General features: G+C 34.0%; 1 long non-coding RNA gene across 4 annotated transcripts in view; it reads left to right on the top strand.

The window, feature by feature from the left end:
* The window catches only part of LOC106506546 (uncharacterized), a 1,093,182-nt gene that overhangs the window by 365,608 nt on the left and 700,588 nt on the right, over positions 1 to 26,986 (top strand). For 3 of the 4 annotated variants that reach the window (XR_014839975.1, XR_014839971.1, XR_014839972.1), the window contains exon 5: positions 4,453 to 4,516. This is a non-coding gene — a long non-coding RNA (uncharacterized LOC106506546). Of the gene's footprint in view, positions 1 to 4,452; positions 6,187 to 26,986 lie in introns of those variants that run through there. The other variant, XR_014839970.1, reaches the window with a different exon arrangement.

Genomic DNA, 26,986 nt, shown 5'->3' with positions numbered 1-26,986 from the left:
TTCATGTTTTAAAAGTGTTGTTCCAGTTTCTTCTCACTTGCATTTTTTCTGACGTAAAATTGCTGTCATCCCTATTTTTGTTTCTTTGTACATAGTGTTTCTTGGTTCCTTGGCTGATTTTAAATTTATCTCTTTATCAGTGATATTGACCTATTTTACCATAATATGACTTGATTCAGTTTTTTCTGCTTCTTGCACTTGAGTTTCTTAAATTGGTACATTCATTGAGCCTCTTGGGTTTATAGTTTCATAAGTTTAATCACATTTGGAATTTTTTTGATATTTTTTCAACATTATTTATCCCTTTTTTCTTTCATCTACTGTAGGGAACCCCAGTTGCACAAATATTAACAGGCTTGAAATTATCCAAAATTTCACTAATACCCTTTTTGTATTGGTGTTTTCTATTTCATTGTGAATATTTTCTTTTGCTATTTGTCAATTTCACTGTTCTTTTCTCCTGCAATAACTAATTTGTTTTCATAGTGGATTTTTTTCCTAAGACATCTCTAGAAGTTTATTTTAGGTCTTATATAATTATTTTATGTGTCTGCTTAACTTTTTAAATATATGAATGCATTTATAATAATATACTTTGTGTATAGATTCTAGTATATACATTAGGTTTATGTTGGTTTTTACTGTTTTTTTTCCATATGATATATTTTTCTGCTTATTTGCACATTTGGTAATCATTAACTAGATGGCATAGATTGTTCATTTTAACTTTTGCTTACTGGATACTTTTGTATTCCTATGCTTTTATTAAATATTATTCTGAGACAAAGTTAACTTACTTGGACACTGTGTTCCTTTTGATTGTAGTTTTTAAGATTTTTTTGTGGTATTTAAAGCAGTTTATAATCTAGGGATAATTATTCCCCACTACTGAGGCAAGACCCTTCTGAAAGCTCTACTAGAAGAGCCTGAATAATGAGTGTTTCCAATCTCTCAGGCATTATTTCTGTTCCTGTGCACAATGGGCATTATTTGCTCTAATCCTTTCAAGTAGATCTTCCTCTGTCCTCGGGAAGTTCTCTTATAGGTATGCACTGAATAGCGTTCTACTGAGTATTCAAAGGATACCCTCTGCAGGTCCCAAGAGCTTTCAATCAGTGCTGCTCTCTTTTTTTCTAGTACTCTGTTCTGCAGCTGTAGTATCCTGTTCTCCCCAGACATTCAGCCCAATCTTCTTCCAGGAGTCTGTCTTAATCCTCCTGGGCTTCCTCTTCCTGAGCTATGGCCTAAAAACTTTCTCGAAGGAATGAGCTGAGATAATCAAGGGGATCATCTTGTTTGTTTCCCACTTCACAGTGATCACTCTCTTTTATTGCCTGACGTGCAGTGTCTGGAAAACAATTGTTTCATATATTGATTTTTTATTGTTTCAGGCAAACAGATAAATTTAGTTCATGTTATGCATCTTGACCAGAAATAAAAGTATGACTAAACTTTTAAAAATCCAGCTATATATCTATATCAACTGAAAGATAAAGCATATTCATTTGTGCTGTATAACAGTGCATTTAGTCATACACTTCTATTTTCAATATTTCCCTAATTACTGTTTAACTTCCTACATATCCAACATTTTAATTATTTAGTATAAAGTAGCGATGGGTAAACTAAGATAGAAAGATGCATTTTACTATAGTTCAAGTAGTTAATATTTTTTAGGCATGTAATAAGTGTTTTTTCTTGGTATGTTAGGAAATATTTTTTCATGATAGGCTGAAACTGATTACGACAATATTTTTTTTTTGACTTTTTGTCTCTTTATGGCTGTACCTGTGGCATATGGAGGTTCCCAGGCTAGGGGTCCTTGGAACTGTAGCCACAGGACTACACCAGAGCCACAGAAACTCAAGATCTGAGCTGCCTCTGCGACCTACACCACAGCTCACAGAAATGCTGAATCCTTAACCCAATCAGAAAGGCCAGGGATCAAACTGGTGTCCTCATGGATGCTTGTCAGGTTCATTAACCACTGAGCAATGATGAGAACTCCTGATTACAACAATATTACCATGCATCAAAAAGTTAACATGTAAAGTTGACCCTTAAACAATGTGGAGGTTGGGAAACCAACATCCTGCAGTTGAAAATTTGTATACTGCTCTGTCTCAAAAGCAAAGTCATTGAATAATGACTCACCCAAGTGAAGGGAGCTGAAACAGTTTAGATAGAATAAGGACTCAAACTGTAATTCTTTCAGTTCAACATATTGTGATCTCTAATTGAACAAAATGTTTCCTTATAGTTAATTAACAATCTGTAAAATAAAAATACAGGTACTGTATTTATTGAAAATGATCCACATGTAAGTGGACCCATATAATTTAAAAGGGTATTGTTCAAGAGTCAGCTGTTTTTATGTGGGTTTTACATTCCTGTGGGCACTGAAATACATACCTCTAGGGATCTGAACAGAAGTTTAGTATTCAGTTTCAGCAGAACCTGTGGAACGAGTCTGGCTTCCTGGTAGGTGAAACATATTTTTCTCCTCTCTCTAAGACACTTCTTTGGAATGTCTGAGATAAAAGGAAGCTGGAATTTTGCAAAAAAACCTAACAATTGAGTTTCTGTACCATAGAGTATATGCACTTAAGGTAAATACAAAATTATATGGTAAAATTAATTTATATTTTGGTAAGCGATATATTATCTTGTTTCTGTGTTAGATGTAAAGAATCTGAGTCTTTCTATTAAACATATGACTCTTCCTAAGATGTTATATATTTGTTTATTTTTGTGGGAAGAACAGCTCCTCCTTTACATTTTTGTTAAACTTAAATATTGAATTCACAAAGTACTTCAAGATCAGTAGGTAGAAATAATTTATATCACATGTGTAAATCTGTTCTCCTAATTGTATAAATATTAAAAACATCCTAATGGAGTAGGTCAAGCATAAAAGATAAGTTATATTTCAAGTGATTTTCATATTGATACATAAAACTGAAAAATTTAGTACCTGCACTTTTTTATACATGGATGGGTTTTTTTTTTTTATATGGCGTGTATTTCTGTAACTGAGTACTGAATAGAAGTGTTCTGAAATCCTCATAAACCCTTAGTTACAGGTACAGAGCTAGTTGGCAACAGAATAAGCTCTCTTAGGGTAAATTCTGGAATAATAAGTGGATCTTTAGATCATTTTTACTCTCTTTAGTGGCTTATGCTTAAATATATATTTGGTGGGAAAATTAGTTTTACTTAGTAAAATTGTGTAATTTGGATAACTCAGCTCTAATACCTTTCATTATTAAAAACTTATCCTATTACTCATAAACTGGGTTCTGATTTTTGAGATTTCTGTGCTCTCTGAGATAAGTCAAAGAATAAGGTAAATGTTCCCATGGAAGTGTTTTATGTCTCCATTTTTACCTGGAGTTCTGTGTCACTTTTCCAACTAAGACAATATACTTAACTTTTCAGTTTGCTGTTTTACAGTTTATTTTGAATACTATAGTATGAGAGATTGTGTTTTCTACAAAATTTCTCATAAGTAGAACTGTAACTTTTGATTTGAAAGTTATCATGAGAAATAGCAGTAAACACAATAAAAGATTCCACTCTCTTCACCATGATGAGCAGATGTTCTATGTTATTTGTCAATATTGTGAATGTAATTTCTCAACTTAAATAACTGAGGTAACAGAAAAGATTATCTTCACTGTTCTTTGTGAAAACTGCTATTTTACAGTAGTTTAAGTAAATACATATATTTGATGAATAATGCATGGTGTGTATTTAATTCCATTACTATTTATTTCTACTTCATTATTGAAAATGCGATATGTAATTAGGTAAAATATAGAATAGTCACAGTTATATTGTATATGATAAAACTCCTTTGTTTAAAGTCCAGCTTCATCACATTTTTAGCATAATTTCCAGATTGTATCTTTTAGTGATTATATTCTGCTGCTTTTAAATACTGGAGAACATGAACAGAAATGCCAGAATCTAATGGTCGAACATCAAGATCCACTTACAAATTATAATTGAACTTACCATGGTGGGGGAGATGAGAATAACAAAAAATTATGTGATATTTAATGCCTGTTGTCAGTTAATAACATACAGTAATATCAATAAGTTGTTTCAGAGATAAATTTAAAGGTATATGTGTCCATTTTTGTTATAATTATTCTCTGTTAATTTTTCTCAATGTCATTTTATTTTCCAAATCTATAGAAATTAGCCAATTTTATTTTACTGCAAAGGAGGCATGATGTTTGGGTCTGTCCTAACCAAACCATTTTGTCTGATATAAATTATAAACTGATGGATTATGCAATATTTGTTTCACACTGAACAATTTTAGAAAGTTTTTTCCAATAAATGAATTATTTCTGTATCTCTGATTTATAGGTAGTTGAGTCAAGGAAACAGATATTCTAGGCCTTTCAATAGGGGGGTATTTAATAAATTAAATTGTTTTCACAGGTGTGGGAGCATTTAAAGAACAAGAAATAAAATAGAGTCACCCCAAGAGAACCTCAGGAAACAGGTAAGCCCCCCTCAGTACTGAAGTAGAGAGGAAAAGGCTGTGATCATCCAGTTCTAGTCTTAAGAGAGAGACTCTTTCCATCTTGAGCCCAGGTGTTAGAAGGTGAGATGCTACCAGGCTACTATGGCACCTCTGAAGGGAACTTGTGATATTGGTTTTGAATGTGTGAAGATAATCTGGAGTCTGAAAGCTACTGCTATATCTCAGTTTCAGTGCCAGTGCTGAAGTGATGCTGAAAAGCAGAACTGTCTACAGACCTTGGCAAGGTGACCCCTCTAAGTCCCACTCCCAGTACTTGGAACCAACTGGGACTGGCAGCTGTATTTGAGAGTAGTGCCCTGAGCCTAGTCCAGGATCTTCTGAGATCTCTCTTCTGTTTCCCAGTTTGTTCTGTGACCACATACTAATGCGTGGGTTCAACTAGTTGTTCCATGTCTTGGCAAATTGAGTTTATGAGTTGTCTGAGCCTGTGGTTGACCCAGATTGCAGAGGGCATCCTAAGGAGAAGATGCCTCTAACTGGTTGCTTTGGTGCTTATTTTGAATAATCATACAAGATTATGCTGCAGAATGGTATTTGTTTGGATTTTATCCCTCCTTTTGGACACAAGATTAGTTGAGGGCTCTGAGTTATAGAAGGTTCACTGCCAAACTTTGGGCTTAAGATACAAGTATGGGTCCAATTGTCAGATCTTGCCTCTATGTGTTCTGGCCACAGTGCCTCCTCCAGTCTACAGCACTTGAAGACAGTGGGGATGGTGGCAGGCATCCCTCACCCTGTATGCTTCTTGCCACTGGCACCAAGGGTGGCTATCCTAACCCTTCCCTAGCCTTCAGGCTACATGTTGGGAATTCTGTGAGTGTAGCCATGACTGTCTCATCTAAGAGCTTTCAAAAAGTGACAAAATGCTCTCTGGATGGCTATGTTCTCTTTCCTCTGACTGATGTGGTGAAGTACTGCTGATATGAGCCAGTCTTAAGTCATCTTGGACAGGAACAGGTATTCCTTGAGCAAATAAAACTGCTCTTTATATTTCACCCATATATGCTTCCCTTACTTTTCCCACTCACGGTAACACATGTAAGACGGGGGTTAGTCAATTTTAAAGGAGATTACATTACAGGGATGCATTGATTATAACCTCAAGGATTCAACAAAAACGCAGTAGGAAAATATGTCATTCTACCTTAATGCTATAAAATTCCAAGCCGTAAATTTAACATGACTAGAAAGTGAATTATTATTTATGTGTTTCTGCATAATATGAACACAACTTGCTTTCATGCTCATAGTTGATGAAGCACAGTAATAACTTTTGAGAGAATCACTGAAAGCCAGGATTCTCAAGTGGCCTGATAATATAGCATCCTGGTATAACTATCACTAAATAAATGATGTGTGCCTCATGTTTGGTTCCAGACCACCACAGCAAGCAAATATCACAAAATAGAGTCACAAAATTTTTTGGCTTCCCCATTCATGTAAAAGTTAAGTTTATACTACACTATTAAGTGTGCAATATCCTTATATCCAAAAAAATATACATACCTTAAAAAATTTTATTTCTAAAAAAATGCTAACCATCATTTGAATCTTCATGAGTCATTGTAGTAACATCAAAGAAGACTGTTCAAAGATCACTACAGCAAATGTAAAAATAATGAAAAAAATTTGAAATATTGTGTAAATTACAAAAATGTGAAGCAAAGGCAAAAAGTGAGCAAATACTGTTGTACAAATATTGCTGGTAGATTGGCTGGACACAGGGATGCCACAGACCTGCAGTGTGTAAAAAGCACAGTATCTATGAAGCATAGGAAGTATAATAAAATGAGGTATACCTGTATTAGGAAAAATATATATATTATTTCAATACAAGCAAGTGTTAAACAGTTATGACATTGTGAATAAAAACAGGGTGACTTTTTTTTTTAGTTTGTTTATTTTTCATGATAAGATGTAAGAAATTAGCCAAGAATGGCATCTTTGAACATAGAACAGGAAATTTTTGTCTCTCAATATATACATATTTACCTGAAAATAACACTATATTAATAATGACAATAATTGAGCAAAGTTCTGCAGAGTGGGAGGAGTTATAGATGATATAAAAGGACAGGATATTAATATTTATGGAAGATGAGTGATGGGCGAATGGGTTATCCTTTTACATGTTTGAATTTTTCATGATAAATTTTTTTTCCTTTAAATACTGAGAATCTTACAGTACAGACAAATAGAAACCAATAACACAATAAAATCAGTATAAATATCCATCATGCTAAATGATGTTTGAATTAAGCATGTAAGAATAATTCAGTATTTTGAAACCCATCATTTCGTTAGATTCATTGTATGGTCATGTTCATAGACAGAGAAAAGCATGGGGCTAGATTCAAGAATAGCTCCAGAAATTAGAGGTGAAAGGAATCATTAGTGTGGTCAGTAATGAATCACTTCCTTGTGCAGATATTATGGTTGCAGAGGATGGTGAGTAAATCTGAAGGGATAAAGGAAATGTACACTATAAACAGTTTTTTTTAAGTTCTTTCTTTTTCCTAAAATTTTTAAATGAAAACTTGATCCATGTAAGTATTATAATTCAAATAAGGTTAACGTTAGATCTTTGCTTTTCCCTAAGGAATCATATATCTCATTTAAATGATTTTTTTTTATTTAGTGGTCATTAAAGTGGCTCTTACAATTTTTATAATTTTTCTGTTTTAAGAGTTATTTGCCCCCTTTTATTTCTTCTTTTATATATTTGCACCTTCTTTTCCCATTGGTCAAGTTAGTTAGCAGTTTGTCTATTTCATTAATTTTTTCAATGAACAAGTATTTTATTTATTAATTAAATCTTTAAATTAATTATGATTTTGAACCTTATTAAGCAATGCTTCTTAAATTTTTATTTCCTTCATTGTGTTTTCTTTAGATTTCCTCAATTGTTCTTTTTTGTGATTTCTGAGCTATGAATTTAAGTCAGATATTTATATTCTTTTATTTTTAATGATAAAAGTGTTAGGTGCAATAAATATACTTCATCTCATCCCTTTAAATTGTACCCACAAATTTTGATAAATGTTGTTTTTGAGGTTATTTTTTTCTTTAATTTTGTGATTTTTATTTTTTCCATTACAGCTGATTTACAGTGCTCTTTCAATTTCTAATGTAGTGCAAAGTGACCCAATCATATGTGTATATATATATATATTTTTTTTCTCACATTATCCTCCATCATGTTCCATCACAAGTGACTGGATACAGTTCCCTGTGCTATACAGCAGGATCTCATTGCTTATCCACTCCAAATGTAATAGTTTGCATCTATTAACCCCAGACTCCCAGTCCATCCCACTCCCTCTCCCTCCCCCTTGGCAACCACAAGTCTGTTCTCCAAGTCCATGAGTTTATTTTTTTATATTTCTCTTTCTCTTTCTGCCTAGGTGATGTTTGATAGGAAGTGTATAAGTTTCCAAATGGGAGGATAATTCTTTGTTTTTTTGAAGAAATTCTAGTTTTATTTCAGTGTGATCTGATGTTTATGATATTTGTAATATATCTCCGCTAAAGTACTGAATAGACGTGTTCAGGGCCATTTTGACTTGTACTCAATCTCTGACAAAAGTACATTTTTTATAACATGAATTCACATGGAAAAATGTTTTCTGTTACCCAGGTTTAGTAGTCAACAAAAGTATACATTTTCATGAAAGTTTATATTAGAAATGGAAATGCATCTATTTCTAATCAAACCTGGCTGTAATCAGAAATAACACATTCTATATATATATATATATATATATATATATATATATATATATACACACATATATACATATATATATCTCCACATACACACATACATAATATATATAAATACCTTTAATATAGATGTAAACCATATATATGGTTTATTTCAGCTCTACTTATTCCACATATCTGGGGTAAAATCTAGACAATGGCATTTTCAAAGTGCAGAATGCTATTCTGTTGAAGGCAAAAAAAACAGGGGTTTTTCAGGTCGTTTTCTCATTATATACAGCTTTCCAGATAATTCATTTCATAGTGTTAAGCTGCACATTAGAGAAACTATTTGTTAATATGACAAATGTTTATTATTTTCATATTTCATAGGTAAGTAAGGGATGAGTTAAAGTTTATATCAAGTTATGTGACCATCTTTATTTCAAGCATATTTGAATATGGAAGCTCACATTGAAGGGTATCTATTAGATATATTATCTATTTTAAAGTGTGAATTTGTTGAATTTTTTTTTAACAAGTAAGAGAGGAGCAAAATATTTTTAGTAAAACAGCCATCATTGCTAAACATTTATCATCCACGTTAGCAAAAAACTATTTTTAATAAGTACCATATAAAACTGGCAAACATTATGAAATGTTAAATGTCAGTGCTCTTCATATTTTGCAAATATTAAAAATGAATTTTATGATAGATAATTTCAGTGGTATGGGAGAAATTAAGCATATAAATTAAAGGCTTATTTACCTTTAATTTAGAAACAAAACAGTAATATATAACTTAAAATAATTATTGAAAATTACAAACAAAAGTTTAAATATGTACCTTGTTAAAACTTGTAGAACATTATTCTCAATTCAGAACTACATTAAGAAATTCAACTTTTTTTTTTTTTTTTTTTTTTTTTTTGCTTTCTAGGGCCACAGTAGTGGCATATGGAAGTTCCCAGGCTAGGGGTCGAATCAGAGCTACAGCTGCTGGCCTATGCCACAGACACAGCAATGTGGGATCCAAGCTGCATCTACCACCTACACCACAGCTCACAACAACACCAGAACCTCAACCCACTGAGTGAGCCCAGGGATCAAGCCTGCATCCCTCATGGATCATAGTCAGGTTCGTTAACTGCTCAGCCAAGAAGGGAATTCCGAAGAAATTCAACTTTTAATGTCAGGTTTTTTTTATTTTAAAAAGTTCATAACAGTAATTTTTCTAAAGTGTCATTCATTGTAATATTGATAGGAAAAAAATTTTAATATTCCTTTATTAGCTTCATAGGTCATATTTTCAACAGTGACACCAACAAAAGCATTTCACATAACAGTGAACAAAAATTTGTAAGGAAATAAAAAAGACATACATAAACAATTCATCTTCAACCAACTGACCAAGATGTCCAATATAGGTAAAATGTTAAGAAATATAAAAAAATTTATTTAGACTTTGCATTTACATGGGATAAATAATAAAGCATGAAATGCTAGTGCTTGTGCTTATGATCATTTTTTATTCTTCGTAGATATATTATCTTTTTCCTTCATTGGACGTTATTTTTTAATGATTAGAAAAAATTAATACCATAGAAGACTAACACTATATGGTACCAATGATGGCAATGGATAATTTGAAAGAAGAAATAGAGTACAAAGCTAATGAGCTCTACCTTTGAGAATTTACATTTATAATAAGATAGTTTGGAAGCAATATTCTGAAAAAAAAGAACAAAGCCAAATTCAAGTTCTACTAATATGTCTGGTTTGTGTGTGCAAATAGAAATCCAGCTAGATGTTATTTTTGACCATGGAGGCCTCCAGTAAGAATAAAAGAACATAATGCTTGTGCGTGTATGAGTGCACATGAGTGCACCCATGTATACACACGTACACACACACAGTCACTCAGTTACACTGTTACTCCTTTATAATGTTCCTAATAATCCTCTAATTAATGATTGAGAATCTTCTGTTCAAAAACATATCATTCTGGGTGGTTTGTATGTTATATACATATAGTTAGAAACCATGTGCATGTTGTTCACATTGAACATGGTAGGTACACATATGTTCTCTCAATGAGCGAGTTAATATGCATTACCAGAAAACCATGAGTTCATTTACAGCCTTGTTTCCATGGAGACTGTTAGGTTAATCTCATAAAGAAGGGCACAACACAGAAAAAATATTTGAGAGGAAGATGTTTTATAATGGTTTGGTATGATTTCAAATCCACTTGTTCATAATTAAGTTTGTTTTAATATAAAAGTGAAAGTGTTGTGTTGACAGGTCATTGTTGACATTTGTGGTGCTCTGTAGCTCAGCTGCTGAGGGGTGCTGCTGGGGGCTTATCAGTAAGAACCTATAAAGAAGAACTGTGTTGAAGAGATATTTACTCTATAAATGCCCAGAGTCTGTGAGAACTATTTCATCATGTTCAGTCTAGGCAAGATGATTCTTGCTCTATAAAGACCTCATGGTGTTAGCTTCTGTTGTGGTAAGCCAAATCTTTGCTTGGCAGTGCTAGAAACTGTGCAGGGACCCCATGAAGGAAGTTATCTTGCCAGCCAGCATTGGCACCTTCAATCCCTAGCAATGTGCTCTAGAAACAGAGACTTTCTTTTATGCCATTCAGCTGGGAGTCATTTAGTTGCGAGCGCTCAGCTCTCCATTGGCTAAGCCTCTCTCTTGAGAACCTATTTCTAGAAAGGTATACCCCAAACTAAATTTATTCCTTTCATCCTCCATTGCCTGGGACAATAAGGAAATCAATCTATCATTGGTTTGGAATATGTTATTTCTTTATTGGCTTATTAAGAGATGTTATCTAGTATGCTAGAAGCTTGTGACATTATAATTCCCACAGTGAACCTGCATTACCTAAAGAATTGACAAAGACAATCTCAGTCTCTGAGCATAATTTTCCCCAAAACAGAGCAGAAGAGAACACCTGTGGGTCTGTATCCTCCAGGTAATATAGGCTTAGAAGTAGAAAGTATGATCCTGAGTAGTCTTGGGCAGCATAAAACCTAGATTTTAGAAAATAACTGCTGCAATTAAGAGAGAACATTTTGAAGATGAAGTCAAAATAATTAGAATGGAAATTTTGAAATAAACCTGGTCAGGACCTTTATCAATATGTCTAGAAGATATTTTATTACGGTTAGGTGAAGGAGATCATGGGAACCTGAAAGATTGATATGACCATTCCAAAAATTCTACCCATTCTGTAAAATATGGACCCTTTCAGGGAGAAAGTTGAACATTTATTTATTTAGGAAAAACTGAACGTTAGTCAGATTGGAGGGTTTATAATTTAGTTTGTAGTTTTCTAAGTCCAGAAGCTAGATTTAATTAGGTGTATCTAGAAATGATTATATTCATTGGTGTGTCTTATTCTGACCAATTTTCAAGAGAATTGTATAGAAAAGTAAGTCACTTATGTAGTAATGTGATAAAAATAAATTGCAAAGAGACTTGAAATAGGTATTCTAATAAGTGTATTTATTCCCATGGCTTAGAGGAAATCAAATTATAATCAGACTTTGCTTGGCATAGAGAGATGCTACACTTTAATTAACATTTCATCCAGGCTATGATGAAGACCGATGCACCATTCTAGCTCTGAAATAGAATAAATCAAATATGGAGATTTCTCAGTGCTCTTAAGAAAAGCCCTAGATTCTTTCGATATGGAAATGTATACAACAGAAATGTAAGGAATGTTTACTTTCTCTTGTATAAACATTTTTTTCCTCTCATACCAAGAGAATTCGAGTTGTAGACATTTATCTAGTTAATTGCACCGATCCAAAAAAAAGTAATAAAACTTGTTGTCTACCTGAGATTGCTATTGCTTATAGCCTGGACTAAGCTCCTAAATTAAACTCCCAAGGTACCAGAAAAACTGAAGCACTATCCCTCTAGATATTTGCATGCCGATGGGATGAAGCCCAGTTTTTGGAAACATCTGTTTTGATACTGGGACTTATCTAGATCTTAGAGATATGCAGTTTTGTTCCAAAAAGTTAGCATAAGACACAAAAGTCCTTTATATTTCATCTGCATAGAGCAAAAGTGATTTCATCTTTTTGGGAGAGAAGCACATACCTCTTTCCTATATAAAAACAGAAGGTCTGCTCTTCTCTATCCTATGCCTACTCTGTAGAGTGAATCTCATCACTCATACAGAAAGTTTTCATTGGCTTTCATTGCCTTGCTGCAGGTATAGATGTGGGAGAATGTATGGTAACTGTGTTACTCTGGATGTTGATCTGGTTGTATCAAGAAAGAATTCTTTTCCTTGGAGTTCTTATTGTGGCTCACTGGTAATGAACCCAACTGGTATCCATGAGAATGCAGGTTTGATCCCTGGCCTTGCTCAGTGGGTTAAGGATCTGGCATTTCCCTGAGCTGTGATGTAGGTCACAGACATGGCTGAGATCTGGCATTGCTGTGGCTGTGGCATAGGCCAGCAGCTGAAGTTCCGATTTGACTCCTAGCCTGGGAACTTCCATCTGCCACACATGTGGCCCTAAAAAGGCAAAAATTTTAAAAAAATGATGTCCTTGACACAGTTGTCTCATGTTTCATTTTATGTATATTTACCATATACATAAACTATATTCACACACACAAACACACACATATATGGTCTATATCTCCATCTATTCTCAGTTCTTCACAAAACACCTACCTGGAATCTGTTATATTTTCATGACTCCAAAACCTTTCTCTGAATACACTGGATTTACTTGTGTATTCCCCTAGCATCTTCTTTGTTGATATATTATTTCTTTAGATTATACATCTAGGTTAACAATAATTGGAGTTCCCATTGTGGCTCAGTGGTAACAAACCTGACTAGTATCTGTGAGGACATGGGTTTTGCCCTTGGCCTTACTCAGTGAGTTAAAATATCCAGAATTGCCATGAGCTGTGATGAAGGTCATAGAGGCGGCTCAGATCTGGCATTACTATGGCTGTGGCATAGGCCAGCAGCTGCAGCTCCAATTAGAGCCCTAGCCTGGAAATTTCCATGTGCTGTGGCTGCGGCCCTAAAAAGACTAAATAAATAAATAAAGTTAACAATAATTAAGTTATAACTTCACTTTATATCAGGCTTTGATTGCATTTTTCATGTTTCAGACTTCTGAGGCCTAAGAAATTGCTAGATAAGGAACTTCCATGGATGGGTATTCTGTATGCGATATAAAATCACTGATAACTTTTGAATAGGGAAATAGCATATTTATATAGTACATAGACTGGGTTTAGATGTCAGAGCCTGGTGGTGAAAGGGATCTGTTTGGATGCTGTTAGTATACTCCAAATGACAAATAATGAAGCCCTCAATTAGGGCCAGTAGCAGCAGTTAGCAATCAGAATGTGAATTAAAAATTCAAATGCTTTATAAAAACCAATTAAAATAAGTGATTTTTTATGAAAAATTATAATCCAAGTTTAAATTTTAATAAGAGAAAACTTTTATCTATGTATCTGGTTATTACTTTTGAGTTTTATGCAATTAACTATATACATTGCAAATATGATTGCTGGACCTTTTTTCTTTTTCTTTTTATATTTTTTTTCCACTGTACAGCATGGGGAACAGGTTACACTTACATGTATACATTTTTTTTTCCACCCTTTGTTCTGTTGCGATATAAGTATCTAAACATAGTTCTCAATGCTCAATGCTACTCAGCAGGATCTCATTGTAAATCCATTCCAAGTTGCATCCAATAAACCCAAGCTCCCGATCCCTCCCACTCCCTCCCTCTCCCTCCGGGCAGCCACAATTCTATTTTCCAAGTCCATGATTTTCTTTTCTGTGGAGATGTTCATTTGTGCTGTATATTAGATTCCAGTTGTATGTGATATCATATGGTATTCGTTTTTGTCTTTCTGACTTATTTCACTCAGTATGAGAGTCTCTAGTTCCATCCATGTTGCTGCAAATGGCATTATGTCATTCTTTGTTTATGTAGTATTCCATCGTGTATATATACCACATCTTCGTGAAACCATCATCTGTTGATGGACACTTGGGTTGTTTCCAGGTCTTGGCTATTGTAAATAGTGTTGAAATGAACATGAGGGTGCATATGTCTCTTTTAAGTAGAGTTTTGTCCGGATAGATGCCCAAGAGTGGGATTGCAGGGTCGTATGGTAGTTCTCTGTATAGATTTCTAAGGTATCTCCAAACTGTTCTCTGTAGTGGCTGTAAGTTTACATTCCCACCAACAGTGCAGGAGGGTTCCCTTTTCTCCATAACCCCTCCAACACTTGTTATTTGTGGACTTATTAGTGAGGGCCATTCTGACTGGTGTGAGGTGGTATCTCATGGTTATTTTGATTTGCATTTCTCTTATAATCAGCGATGTTGAGCATTTTTTCATGTGCTTGTTGGCCATCTGTATATCTTCCTTGGAGAAATGTCTATTCAGGTCTTTTGCCCATTTTTCTATTGAGGGATTGGCTTTTTTGCTGTTGAGTTGTATAAGGTGCTTGTACATTCTAGAGGTTAAGCCTTTGTCCATTGTATCATTTGAAACTATTTTCTCCCATTCTGAAAGTTGTCTTTTTGTTTTCTTTTGGGTTTCCTTTGCTGTGCAAAAGCTTTTCAGTTTGATGAGGTCCCATGGGTTTATTTTTGCTTTTATTTCTCTTGCCTTGGAAGACTGACCTGAGAAAATATTCATGAGGTTGATGTCAGAGAGTATTTAGCCTGTGTTCTCTCCCAGGAATTTGATGGTGTCTTGTTTTATATTTAAGTCTTTCAGCCATTTTGAGTTTATTTGTGTGCATGGTGTGAGGGTGTGTTCTAATTTCATTGCTTTGCATGCAGCTGTCCAGGTTTCCCAGCAATGCTTGCTGAATAGACTTTCTTTTTCCCATTTTATTCTTGCCTCCCTTGTCAAAGATGAATTGGCCATAGGTATCAGGGTTTATTTCTGGGTTCTCTATTCTGTTCCATTGGTCTGTCTGTCTGTTTTGATACCAGTTCCACACTGTTTTGATGACAGTGGCTTTGTAGTATTTCTTGAAGTCTGGGAGAGTTATGCCCCCTGCTTGGTTTTTGATTCTCAGGATTGCTTTGGCAATTCTGGGTCTTTTGTGGTTCCATATAAATTTTTGGATTATTTGTTCTAGTTCTGTGATGGACCTCTTTTCAATCTGTTCTAAATGCTTCTTAGACATGTAAGAGATATATAAATTAAGTGAGTTAAGGAACAATCATTAATCAAACAATTCTTATATACTCACAATTTCAGATATATATTAAATATTAGGTGAAAACTTTCAAATTATTAAATACTGTCATTGATAGATCTGCTTAAACTAGAAGAATCTTGATTTTACATAGAAACTAAAAAATGTCTTCTAGCTTTATTGAGATATGATGGACACACAGCACAGGTTTTCAGTGTACAGCATAATAATCTGACATATATCATGAAATGATTACTGCAAGTTTAGTGAAATCAATTATCTCATAGGTACAAAGTTAAATAAATAGTAAACCTTTTTATTTCTTGTGATGAGAAATGTTAGGATTTGCTCTCTTTAACAACTTCCATGTATATCATAAAGCAGTGTTAATTTATCATACTATCCCTAGTACTTATTTCTCTTATAAATGGAAGTTTGTATCTTGTCATCACCTTCAGCCAATCCCCCACCCACCTAATCACCACTTCTCGTTGCCACAAATCTGATCTCTTTTTCTCTGAGTTTTTTAGTTTCTTTTTGAAGTATAATTGACCTACAGCATTACTTTAGTTCCTGTTACACTTTTGGGTACCAACTCACTATTTTTAATGATTTGTTATTTCCATACATTTCAAAATAATTACCTGATGTCTGGTTACAATATTTTACCATAGAAAGATTACAAAATTATCGACTCTATTTCCCCCTGTGCATAGCAACATATATATATATATATGTAATTATTTTAAGTTGTTGATCTCCTTAAGTTCAAATGCAGTATTTTACTCCTCCTTTAACTACTTATCATGGATATAGATGATTTCACTATTTTTAAAAAAAAAATTCGTACTAGCTTCATACGTGGCTGATTTATTACCTTTACTGTATATTTGCCTTTTCCAGTGAGATTTTTCTTTTTGTAATTTTCATGATTCTAGTTGTGACCTTTTCTTTTTCACTTAGAGAAGTCTATCATTTATTGTGAAACTGGCTTGGTAGTAGTGAACACTTTCAGCTCTTGCTTATCTGCAAAAATTTTAATCTCTCCATCAAATCTGAATGAAATCTTTGCCAAGTAGAGTATTCTTGGTTGTAGTGTGGGTGCACTGGTGTGTGGGGCCCTCTGGTGAACCGGTTCAGGACCTGGGGCAGCTGTTGGGCTAGGAGATCTTAAGGCGGCAGGCCTACTGGTAGGAAGAGCTGTGTCTCCACCTGACCAGTTGCTTGGCCTGAGGTGTCCCTGGTCCCAGTACTGGTACCTGCAAATTGATGGGTGGGTCTCTGTCTCATTGCGAATAGCTAATAATCTAGGAGGAGAATTCCAAAATGGCACTTGCCAGCAGCAGAGTCCACATGGTAGAACAAGGTCCCCAGAATGGCTACTACCAGTGTCTGGTTCTCCAGGGTGAGCTCCACTTACCTTCTGCCCTCCAGAAGCCTCCAAGATCTGGTGGGTCTGAACCAGGCTCCTTTCAAATTACTGCTTCTGCCTTGGGTCCAGCAGCATGTGAAATTTTGTGTGATCCCTTTAAAAGTGGATTCTCTATTTCCTATAGTCCTTGGGCTTCCCCTAATGTAAGCCCCACTGACCTTCAAAGCCAAATATTCTGGGATCTCATCTTCCCAGAGCAGGACTCTCCAGGCTGGAGAGCCCAATGTGGAGCTTAGGCCCAATTCACCTTGGGGGGAACCTCTGCAATTTGTGTGTTGCTCACCTAAGGGTATGAGTCTTAACTACAGCACCTTTATCTCTCTTATCCTTCTGATTGTGATTCCTTCTTTGTACCCTTAGTTTTTGAAGATCTTTTCTGTTAGTGTTCCAATTTTTCCTCATCAATAGTTGTTCTGTGAATAGTTGTAATTTTGGTATTCGCATGAGAGGAGGTAAGCTTAGGGTCTTCCTACTCTGCTATCTCCATATATAAAAGCTTCTGGTATCATCGCATATTAACATTAGGTAATATTTAATATAAATTGTATTTAAAAAATAAAGAAAATAGTAACTTTTCAAGGGTTCTTGACTGGTCTATGTAAAACTGGAACTTCCTTGAGATCAGAAGCTTCTCTATTTTAGTCACCACTATATATTTAGATGCTGGAACTATATCTGTATTTAGTTCACTTTTAATAAATAATTCTTAAATAAATGAATAAGGACAAGCTCTCTAGAAATGTCATATCCTAAAAGCTATTAAATAAAACATTAATAAATATATAATAGCAAGTAAGTGACCATAATATTTGGGATAGTAATAAAAGAGGCAACATTTAATTATAGAAGATTCTAAATGAGTATGAATGAACTCCTCATTTAGTCATTGTCCTCCAGAACAAAAGTGGTTTTTATGTATGTGTATATATTATGAAAATGGTATAAGTGTGCTAATGCAATGAAACAGATACTTGAAACACTGCAAGAGATTCAAGTTATTTTTTGCTGCCATACCAAAAAGAGTTCATTGTATACCTCCATACACAATTAAATTACTGGTGAATGTGAATCTATGCCTTTTCTGAGTGCAGCCTAGTGGAAATTCTCTACATTTTACTTTATTATAATTCATCCTCTTCTTAGTTTATTTTTTAAAAATCCTTATGTTTTGAAATTCTTTCAGTTGATGATTTGCTCTGCTTATCGATCTCTTAGGTCAGTTTTTCATATAATGGCTCCTTAATTTGCTTTTCAATACTTATTAGCATAAAAAGCTGAAATGTCCTTTGGATGCAGGGAAAATGTTGAAGGCTAGCATATAAACTTTGGACACAGTAAGTAATAAAGGTGCAAACTTTAAACTGGAATCTCTTCACTAAGGTTAGAAATTGATTATTATAGTAATTCTTATCAAGGGAATACTTTCCTTTCTGATTAGGCCCTGGATCTCTTACTTTGCTACAAGCCATTGTAAGCTTATCTGTGGTTAAATAAAAGAAGGAGAAAAAAAGTATAGCACTGACAGCTGGAAGCCATGGTAATTTCCCTCCCTCTCCCTGCAACTGCTGCATTGAGCTATTAAAAGTTATTATTTAATTAGCAACAATGTTTTATCCTCAAAGTAAGCTCTTACTGTTAAACTTACTGGATTCTAGGAATGTCAAGAACAAAATAATTTGTCATTCAGAATGTCATGTTTTCCTCCGTGTAAAAGTCTCTGAAATTTATTCATAGTGTTGTATCCTTCAGAGTTCTAGCACTTTGTATTCTCTAAGAAGGTTTACTCAGGCTCTTTAAAGCCAAAATATTCAGCCAATACATTTGCTGCCTCATCCTACAAATGCCGATTAGTGAAGTCCCCGGTGATTTGCTTAGGAAGAAAGGGGCAGTTGATTGTGAATGAGTTTTACTTTTTCTCCCCAATTCTTCTTTGAATATGGTTACATGTATCTGAAGACAATAAAAAAAAAAAAAGAAAATAAATTGATATTCAGCCTCTCCCCTATTCTGATAAAATGGAGATATTGTAAGAAATCTGCTCCTAAAGGATTCATAAATACAGAATAAGGCTGCCTGGGAGGATTGCTTATGGCTATAAGTGGTTTATAGATGCCAGATTAGAAATTTATTGGATCTCTGTCAAAAATAATATTGTTAGTTAGTTGGACAGATCAAAGGTTTGAGCTCACAGGAGGCAGAGTTTTTCACCTCTAGGTCAGTGACATGATCCTCTTAATTGTTTTCAAAGCCTGAGAAGTAGATTTATTTATTTTTATTTCCCAGTGGAAAAAAAATATTACTAATTTAAGAACAATACCCTACTAATAATAATAATTTTGGCCCCAGTCACACACTCACACTCACATAGATGCACACACAGATACACACACATTTCCTCTCTAATTAGATTATTGGTTATAATAAAAAAAAAAGAAAAATGAAATAGGAATAAAGAGATTGCCTTCCAATGGTATTGGCTCAACCATAAAAGAACAGAAGAATTTTATAAGGAAATTGTGTTGTCACACAATTGTGAAAGCTTTACAAGTGTTTATATAACCTAGACATAGATTTGTATAGAAATTTTTACATATTCACTGAATATCTAAAAAATTCAGAAATGAAAATATTTCCTTTAAATAATGTTCTATATCTATTCCATTTATTCTTATTTTTTTTTTTTTGGTGTATCCTAACCATGTCATTTATGAATTCATGGTAATTGTCCTGGCTTATAGCATATACCAGTACAAAATTGAAGAATCTACTTAACTCAACCCTGTGCCCTGTGCTTATGCCTGCTCATCCAGATTGATGCCAATCCTGTTATTTAAAACCTTGAAGTAATAAGACTTCTCAGGTTTTTAAAAATCTCCTAATTAATTCTCCCCATTACTTAATGACCTTTACAGAGAAGAATTTTTAATTTATTTTTTGCCTGAATCCTTACTTTGTGATTTAAGCTTAGTTTATTATTGATTTCTTGTAAAAATCTTTTTATTTATGACAATTATTGCTGTTAATCTCTTTGCAATCCAAATTTGACATAGCTTTAGCTTAGTAAAATGCTTTTCTTTTTGTTGATATCAATAATACCACATATGGTTTACAAATAACTTCAGGCCCAGATGCATACTTGAAACTTCACTCGCTAGTTCTAGCTGTGTCAACTTCTGTCTTTTTAGGTGATCAACGAGTTCTATGTTCTTCATTACTTATCAAAGCAGTATAGTCCTTTTGTATTTACAAAGTAATGCTTGCTATAATACTATTTCCAAGTAATTTTAAATGTCCTGATCTAACTTAAAAAAAAAACAAATAACATTTTTTAAAAAAATATTTACCTCTGAAGCCTTGCTAAATATTGTTTTGATCAAGATAAAAAGCCATTGATTTTCTCTCACAATTTCCATGTGTAATTGTGAGGAAAAAAAAAAAATCTCATTGTAAAAATGTAAACTTCGTGTAAAGAGATCAAACGTTGAGGGATATTTTGATTCCTCTTTGAAGTTTGGAGAAACATAAAAATAATGAGTAATAAAACCAAGAGATAGGGTTCTTTCAAGAAGAATGTGGTACACATAATAAGATTGTACAAGTGAAAAGGGTTATGCAAGCAGAGGAAAGACTACTGACTCAGTCATAGACAATCATTGATAATATTAACAGCAATTTCAGTAAAATGTGTATATTAAAGTTTGCAAAGAGGAGTGAAAAAGGAAAATTGAAATGGATAAAGTAAAAAAGCATGATTTTTTTTTTATTGAATCTCATTAACAGAATTTTAAAAATATATCTAACAATATTTAGGAGACTGAATTTAAACAGAGGGAAATGAAAAGTGTTAAATTAGCAAGATAAGCAAGAGATAAGGGTTTTATTAAAATATAATCTTACTTTTTATAATCTTAATTTTGTGATTAAGAACTTGGAGAAATGAGAGATTGGCCGTGTTGCTAATGATGAATGGAGAATGAGTGGGGAAAATGAGATAGGTGTTTGCAACCTGAGAGGAAGGGAGAAAGAGAGAGAGGGATTATTAGTTCTGGTTTGAGAAAAGGGAAAAATAAATAACAGTACTAAGAAATTAAGGAAATTGGAGTTCCCATCGTGGCGCAGTGGTTAACGAATCCGACTAGGAACCATGAAGTTGCGGGTTTGGTCCCTGCCCTTGCTCAGTGGGTTAAGGATCCGGCGTTGCCGTGAGCTGTGGTGTAGGTTGCAGACGCGGCTCGGATCCCGCATTGCTGTGGCTCTGGCGTAGGCCAGTGGCTACAGCTCCGATTCAACCCCTAGCCTGGGAACCTCCATATGCCGCGGGAGTGGCCCAAAGAAATAGCAAAAAGACAAAAAATAAAAAATAAATAAATAAATAAATAAATAAATAAATAAATAAATAAATAAATAAATAAAATAAAAAAATTAAAAAAAAGAAATTAAGGAAATTATCCTTTTTATATTTTCCATTTTCTCATGCCCCAGCCCACAGGTAATCTCATTGCTTCAACAGCACTGTGAACCTATAGGAGCCTAAAACTCTGAAGCAGGGCAACCTTCTTTTCTTATCAGAGAACAGGAGGAACAAACACACAAATCATAGACCTAAATCAAAATATATTGATACTAAACCAAATGTAAATGGTCTACATAAACCAGTTAAATAATAGAGATTGACAGAATGAATAAAACCAGTGATTCAACTATATATTGTCTACAGGAAACTCACTTCAAATAATGTGATATAGGTTGATAGTAAGAAAATGGAAAAAAGTAAACCATCAAAAGAATGCAATGTAGGCTTGATAATTATGAAGGTAGTCCTAAGGAAAAATTAAAATGGATATAGAGCAATATTGTCTAATGATTAAAAGCCCAAGTCATCATAAGGATGTAATTATACATTCATGAATACATGTAGTAAGCAGAATAGCCCTTCCCAAAGATATCCATGTCTAAATTCTTCAATTCTGTGAATATATTACATTCAATTGCAAAAAGTATTGTGAAGCTGTAATTAAGGTTATGGGCCTTTAGATAGGGAAATTATGCTGAATTATCCAGGTGAGTTTAATCCAATCACATGAACCCTTAGGGGGAAGGAAAAAAAAAAAGATTTTTTTTTCTGGCTAGAGTCAAGAGATGCAACAGGAGAAGTTAGAGATAATCCAAGTATAAGAAAGATTTTAGCTGATGTTGATGGCTGTCAAATGTAGAGGACCATGTGCATCCCCAAGCTGTCAGCCAGCAAGGAAAAGGGGACTCTGTTTTATAGTTTCAAGAGACTGAATTCTGTCAACACCATGACTGAGTTTGGAAGGAGACTCTTCCCAGAGCCTCCAGTAAGACCCCAGTTGGATAACATCTTAATTTTGGCCATGCAAAACATGGATCAGAGCCAAACTGACCTATAGAACTATGAAAAAATTTCTGTTAATTCATTAAGTTTTTTGGTAAAATCTTATAGTGGCATAAAATTAATATAGTACCTAATAGTGCTTCAAAATATCTGAAACAAAAACTGACAATCTGAGAAGAGAAATAGGCAAATCCACAATTACTTTTGAAAATGTCAAAATTTTCTCTCAGTAATAAATAGAACAAATAGACAGAAAATAAAGTTATAGAAGGCTTGAATAACACCATTAACCAAGGAGATCTAGTTGACATTTACAGAGTATTCAATTCATTAACAATAGAGTACTCATCCTTTTAAGTGAATGTGGAACATTATCATAGATGGGCCATATTCAGGGCAATAACATATATCTTGACAAATTTAAAATAATTTTAAATTATAAAAAATGTATTGATGTAATGGAATTAAACTAGAAATTAAAAGAATCAAACAGAAGAATCAAATACTTGGAAGTGATACACTAGAGAAAAATAATTGGTCAATGAGGAAATTGCAAGGAAAGTTAGAATATTTTTGAGTTGGTAGAATGTGAAAATTCTATATATCAAAAGTTGCAGGATGCTTCTAAATCAGATCAATGAGGGGATGTATTAAATGCTTATAGCAGAGAATTTTCAAAATAGTAATATAAGATTCTACCTTAAGAAACTACAAAAACAGAGCAAAATGCAAGAGGCTAAAGAAAATTATAAAGAACAGTAATATATGAAATTGAAAACAGAAAACAATAGGAAAAAGATCAAAACCAAAATCTATTTCTTTGAAGATTTCAGTAAAATTTATAAACTTCAAGCTGATAAGTGAAAAAGTCCAAAGACCCATATAACCAATATCAGGAATGAAACAGTTAATATCACTACAGACTTCTGTTTCCAGATTTCAGGCATAAAATGAGGGAATTTTACCAACTCTGTAACCATAAATTCTGAAAACAATGAAATTATCCAATTTATTATAAACCACAGACTACAAAATCCATTCAAGATAAAATAGGTGAACATAAGGAATGTATAACTCTTAATGAAGTTGAATTTATACTAAAAAACCCTTCTGTATAGGAAATTTTCAAACTCAGATGTTTTTATTGGCAAACTCTGGAAAGGATTCGTGTAAAAAGTAGTAAAAATTCTACACAATCTATTATAGAAAAGATGAGTGAAAAATTCCCTGTTCATTTTATGAGACCAAACTTATGTGGTAAGCAGAATTCTAAGTTGATTTCTATGATTTTTTGACTCTTGATGTACATGGCCTGTATTACCCCCTCTCCTGGAGTGTGAATGTGGTTTATATAAATGATTGAAGACCATTCCTATGATAAGTTACTGATCTCTTAACTTTGAGCAAATCAAAAGGGAGTTTAGCTAGACTTGTTTCTGACTTAATAAAATGAGCTTTTAAAAGAAGGTGTAGTGCCAAAGAGATAATTTTCTGCTGATTTTGAAGATTCAGCCTTCATAGGCTCTATGTATGAAAGGAAATTGACTTTTCCAACAGCATTTGAGTTGAAAAGAGAAGTCCACAGTCCAGATGAGAATGCAGCCCAGCTGACATCTTAGTTTCAGCTTTCTGAGACCCTGAGCAGAGAAACCAGTTATGCTCTGCCCAGTCTTTTAATCACCCACCAAAAATCTCTGAGATGTTAAAGGAGTATTGCTTTATGCCACTTAAGTGGGTGGTAATTTGTTCTGCAGCAATAGAAAACTAATACATGCTGATACCTAAATCAAAGACAGCACAAGAAAAGTAAAATTACCAACCCCCAATCCTCATAGATATAGATACAAATCCTAAAAAATATTAGTAAATAGGTTATTTGGCTATACAACATGAATTGCAGAAACATTGTAAATCAACTATAATAAAAATATGTATCAGTAAATGAAATCCAGACATATGTAAAAATAGCAATACATTATGATCAAGTTTGCTTTATCCTGAGAATGACAAGGTGGCTCAATATTTGAAAACCCATCAATACAATCTACCATACTAACAGGGAACAAAAAAAGCATATGATAATGTCCATTGATGCTGAAAATCATGTGATAAAATTCAATCCTCATTAGTAATAAAAACTTGCAATCATCTGGAATTAGAGGTAATTCACTCAGTATGATAAAGGGAAAATACAATAAATTTACAGATAATATCAAGGCAATGGTGAAATAGTGAATGTTTTCCTCCCTAAGGTCTGTGAGAAGGTAAGAAGGTCTATTCTCTCTGTTCTTACTCAGTGTAAAACTGGAAGTACTCGTCAGTGAAATAGAGAAATTTAAATAAAAGACAAACAGATTGGAAATGAAGAAATAAAACTTTTTATATTTACATGTGACATTAATATCTTTATAGAAAACCCTCAAAATATCTATAAAGAAAAATAGCATTTCCTAGAACTTTATCTAGAATATAATTTCAGCACACATATTTTAATTGAATTACTACACATAAGGTGGTATGGCAATTTGTCTAGTTTCACAAGTACTCATGCTTATCTTAGTGTAAGACCTTCCAAAAAGTAACTCTTGAGATAAAAATTCCAGTGTAAGTAATTTGGTGGAAAAGACTCCAGGCTTTATTTGCAGGCAAGTGGAGACGTGTTGCAAACAATGCCAATATCCTACCCATTATCCTCAAACCTTCTTATTTCTACATATTTATTATACTACTTTTCAAAGGACAGTATCTGCATCTCCAGGCATAAGAGCTTTCCCCAATATGTAGATGACTCTGATGTGCAATTAGCGGGGCACAAGTACCAGGAAAATAAATGAAACCCAGAGTACTCCATCAATAATTTATGGGAGTTGGTGTGTAATCCCAGATTTCCCTTCCCTTGGTTGACACAACTCTGAGATAAGAGTTTTCCTTTTACCCCAGAGTTAAGCAAATCCTGTGGTGGCTAGCTTAGTAATGCACACTGGAATGGACTGATTTCTCCCTTGCTTAACTTCCCTATTCCCTTCCCAATATTCCCTTATGCCTCACAAATAAATGACTTGTGTTTGATACTTGTATTGAGTTCTGCTTCTAAATCATCTAAACTAAGACAGGAGGAAAGGACGTGAAAGGAAAACTGCCAATGAAATGAATGAGATAAAACAAACTTTTCTGAGGAATCACTCTAAGCAATAAGATCTTATTTCCACTGAGGAATTTTGGGAGACTGAACATAAGTCTCAGAATCATCCCACCCAAAGAAAAAGTGAGTCAACATGTTGGTACATTAACTCTTACCCATCATTAGTTTAATATCTCTTCTAGGGAACATCTCTGGCATGTCCCACTTGCTTAGGGGCAAGGCAAAGGGGGACTTCACTGAAAGAGAAAGAACTCAAGAAAATAAAGGTAGTGCTGGCCTCTGTAAGTCATGTCAGTCTGGAATGGGAAAGAGAACTAAGTTATAGGATATATATCTCTTATACCTTGCACATAGGGATCCTCTTGAGAAGGTTACTGGTGACCTTAACAAAAAAGCCAGTTATCTTACCAGCAAGATGAGTTTACTGGGAATAGCACAGAATCATGAATAGAGACAACAAACTATGGCAAGCCATAGGAAAGTCCCAGGAGATAAAGGGAAAGTCAGTATTCATTTGGTTTTAGGAGGAAATTGGGATGGTCTGTGATGTTTCTTCACTGACTGCAGGCGATAGGAAGCTTGTTGTTGATGGGACAGAAGGAAATCTTCCTACTGGGGTTTGTAAGTTCTAGAGAGTGATACATGCATGTGAGTTCCCCCTGCAAAGTTTCCCCACTCCATTATAAATTCATTCTTTATTTATTTTCATATTACCGCATTTTGCTTGCCTTTCCTCAAAGGGCTTATTACACTACCTGACACATAGATGGTGTTAAAGTTTTTCCAAATAAAATATTTGAGATGATCAGGAGTTCCCATCATTGCGCAGTGGTTAACGAATCTGACTAGGAACCATGAGGTTGCAGGTTCGATCCCTGCCCTTGCTCAGTGGGTTAACCATCGGGCGTTGCCATGAGCTGTGGTGTAGGTCGCAGACGCGGCTCGGATCCTGTGTTGCTGTGGCTCTGGTGTAGGCTGGCAGCTACAGCTCCGATTCGACCCCTAGCCTGGAAACCTCCATATGCCGCAGGTGCGGCCCAAGAAATGGCAAAAAGACAATAAATAAATAAATAAATAAATAAATAAATAAATAAATAAAAGTTAGAAATTGTCAATGAAAATCTTGTACCAGTGAAGGTATTAAAAAAAAAAATTGAGATTATCAGGCAACTGAGTAAAGCATTTCCTGGAGCTTCAAGATCAAATGGAATTAAAAAGAGATAAGCCAGTGAAAAAGGTAGTTTGGAGTTCCAATGATAGATTTCCCCTCTAGTTGAAGAAGACCAAGAAGTAAAGTGAGGAAGGATACTCTGTAACTAGAAGAAATATCATTTTTTGAAAATCATACAATGTAGTGGATTATTTTTTAAAAATCAGGTGGAAAGTGAAAAACACTTAGTAGAAAATTGGAGTTTCCAAAAGACACGGTGGTATATAAAATATAAATAGGTCAGAAAATAATAAAGAGGTAGGTTTTACTTCTAGAGGAATACTCATTCATAATGATAAATAATTCTCAATGTATTTCAGAAGAATATTCTGAAAAGTAACTAGGGAATATTTTAT

Source organism: Sus scrofa, chromosome 1 (assembly GCF_054392235.1).
Source record: "Sus scrofa isolate SSC_HxYL_T2T_F1_AM1 chromosome 1, Sscrofa_HxYL_maternal_Yorkshire_Landrace_v2.0, whole genome shotgun sequence".
Taxonomy (NCBI): domain Eukaryota; kingdom Metazoa; phylum Chordata; class Mammalia; order Artiodactyla; family Suidae; genus Sus; species Sus scrofa.
This window is presented reverse-complemented; position numbering and strand designations above follow the sequence as displayed.